Genomic DNA, 2617 nt, shown 5'->3' on the forward strand with positions numbered 1-2617 from the left:
TGCTCCCGCGGCGGCCGCCGAGCCCGACTGTCAGCGCGGCCGGCCCGTCCCGGGATGGAGCGGCGGAGCCGGAGGCGGGCTGAGGGCGGAGGCAGCCCCGGGGGCCGCCCCGGCTCCGCCGCTCCCTGGGCGGGACTCGCTGCCGGGGACACCCCCGGGGCGGGCCGGGGGCGGGGAGGGCACCGGAGAGGGCATCGGGGGCTCCGGCGGCGGGGAGGGCGTTGTGAGTTTCTCCGGTGACGTGGAGGGCAGCGGGGAATCCGCCAGCGTCCCCCACCTTGCTGCTGCACCCACCAAGCGGCACCTCTGGGTGGGTTCTCTGTGTGCGGGGAGAGACGGGGGAACCTCGCAGAGGGGAGGGGCGGGGATTTCCGCATTTTATGTTTTTGGGGTAATTTCCTGGTGGCTGTGAAGAAGCAGAGCCCTGAGATGTCCTGGCACTGCCTGGAGTGCATCGCCCAGGCTGTCTTCTTCAACAAGCACCCCTTTGACTTGGAGTGATTTCTGAGATTCCAGTTTCTGAGGATTCACTGTAAATGCCAAAGTGCATTTGAAAATTTGCAACTAAGGAGAGGGGTCTGGGCAGGATCTATCTGGGGTATCTCTCTGGGGATTCTGTCAGGAGAACAGCATTTGGATGGGACAGGGATGAGTTTGCAAACCCTCTTGGCATCTCAGTAAGGGCTGCCCCATGGAGAGCTGCCAGACACAGCGGCTGGTGGCAGGCTCTAGAATGTGCAGATAGAGGGTGATGCTGTAACAAATATCAAGGCTTAAATTCAACTCTGGAAAAATCAACTCTTAGGAAATCCCAAGAGCTCCTAACAGCATGGCTTAACCATGCCGAGGCCAAGAAATGTGGTGGAGATCCCTATCTCTCCTTCATCCACCATGCTTCTGTCTATCCAAATGGGCACAAATGACTTAAAGCCAGGAGCAATATGAGCTGGCTGCTTGGTGTGAAATCCAAGATCCCAGGCAGCCACAACTGTGCACCAAATCTCCTCTTGACAATATTGTTAGTTAGGTCCATTACTAAAACCTCTTGCTACCATCTCTAAAATCTTGCCAAGCTGGTTTGGAGCTATTCGAGATTCCCTTTGTCTTTTCAACTCCTGTAGCTACACTTATTCAAAGCACAGCAACTTGTGCTAGGCTGCACATATGCCTGTCTAACTTTACTACACCTACTTTAAAATCTCAGCATTAGTTCCCTGTCAAAGTGAGGATTTAATTTCAAAGTGCTTTGACTTATATTCCAGCTCCTGACAGGCAGCAGCCCACTCTCACCTAGTCATTCATCTGGCTTTCACATCCTTGCTGATTATCCTGGGTGAAAGCGGGATGCTGGCTGCTTTGCTGCTGAATTGGAGGTTGTTGCTGTGAGCCCCGTCTGGGTAATTCAGTGCAACTGGAGCTGATTAATCTGGCTCATCATTTGAGACAAAGCTGATGCCTTCTGGCTTCTAATTGCTCAGGGTGTTGAGTGAACTTGTCACGTAGGCAAGAACGAATTGAGAGGCTAAGGGGAATGAGAGGTTAGAGGGCTGTGGCTGGCTGGCCAGAGCCACGTGGGTCTATGGGAATGTCATACTTTTGGGCCTCTCATATGTTATTGCCCTCCAAAGAGAAACATCAGACAGAAGCCAGAAGGGTGGGTATGGACCCTGGTGTCCCGTCTGGCATGGACATCTGCAGCCCACGGAGCACTCTTGGCAGAAATGCTCCTGGTGCCAGGGCTGGTGGTGCTGTGGTCAGGCTCAGGGTACCCTGCCACTCTTTTTGGGGTAGCTGTGGTGGTAGGATGGTGCAGTGGGTGCTTGACATTGACCTGGAACACTTCTTGAGACTTCTCTTGGCCTGGATGAGGAGTGGTAGATCATGACCACCTAGTTCTGCAGCAGCTTCAAGTCCTGTTTCCATTGTAGCTGACGCAACAGAGGGGACTGTCCTTAACCAGCAGGAGAACATGAAAGCCAGGCTATTGCAGCAGTCACAGTGTGCATTGGGGATAGAGTGTCATATCCACAGGATGCATTGGGGATAGAGTGTTCATGGACTGATGAGTAGTACCCCCATGCCAGAGGGGAGGCAGATGCAAACACCTCTGGAGTAAGTCACTCCGATATGAAGTGCAGTGTGAGCTGCCTGTGGAGATGATAACTGTGCACCAGGGCAGGAGGGGTGTTTATTTTAGTCTCTGGGGTGGAGGAGGTGATGAGTGGGAACAGAGGACAGAATATGGAAATGGGCACTCACTTTAAGGGTGTGGGTTCCTTGGTCTTTTCAAAGATGTCCATGAAACACTGTTCAGTCATTACCTACAGCTTTCTAGAAGCTGGGTTTCTTTTGGCCTCTGATTCAGAAGGTGCTAAGGTGCTTTAAAAACCTAAAGCCCAGCTGATTTGGAAGAGAGGAAGGCCCAGATCCAGGGGAATGTTTAAGGGACACAGCAGGTATCCTGGCCTGTGCATTGCTGCAGAGCCTCTTGGCCAACAGGGCCCCTCCTTTGTACTCCTCTCAGGACAACAGCTGGTGATGAAGGCCCCTTGTCACTGCCAGTGTGGATTGGAGTTCAATGCCTGCTGACCACCCCAGGTTGCAAGGCATTGCTCTA

The 2617-nt window shown here is 53.4% G+C and overlaps 1 protein-coding gene across 1 annotated transcript in view; it reads right to left on the minus strand.

Annotated features, from left to right (window-relative positions):
• Positions 1-209, minus strand: part of WNT4 (Wnt family member 4) — a 15699-nt gene extending 15490 nt beyond the window's left edge. The window contains exon 1 of the mRNA XM_039702328.1: positions 3-209. The gene's annotated coding sequence lies outside the window, so the exon portion shown is untranslated. The remainder of the gene's footprint in view (positions 1-2) is intronic.
• Positions 210-2617: the final 2408 nt, after the last annotated feature.

The sequence above is a fragment of the Passer montanus genome, unplaced genomic scaffold (assembly GCF_014805655.1).
Source record: "Passer montanus isolate IOZ18808 unplaced genomic scaffold, ASM1480565v1 scaffold155, whole genome shotgun sequence".
Lineage (NCBI taxonomy): Eukaryota > Metazoa > Chordata > Aves > Passeriformes > Passeridae > Passer > Passer montanus.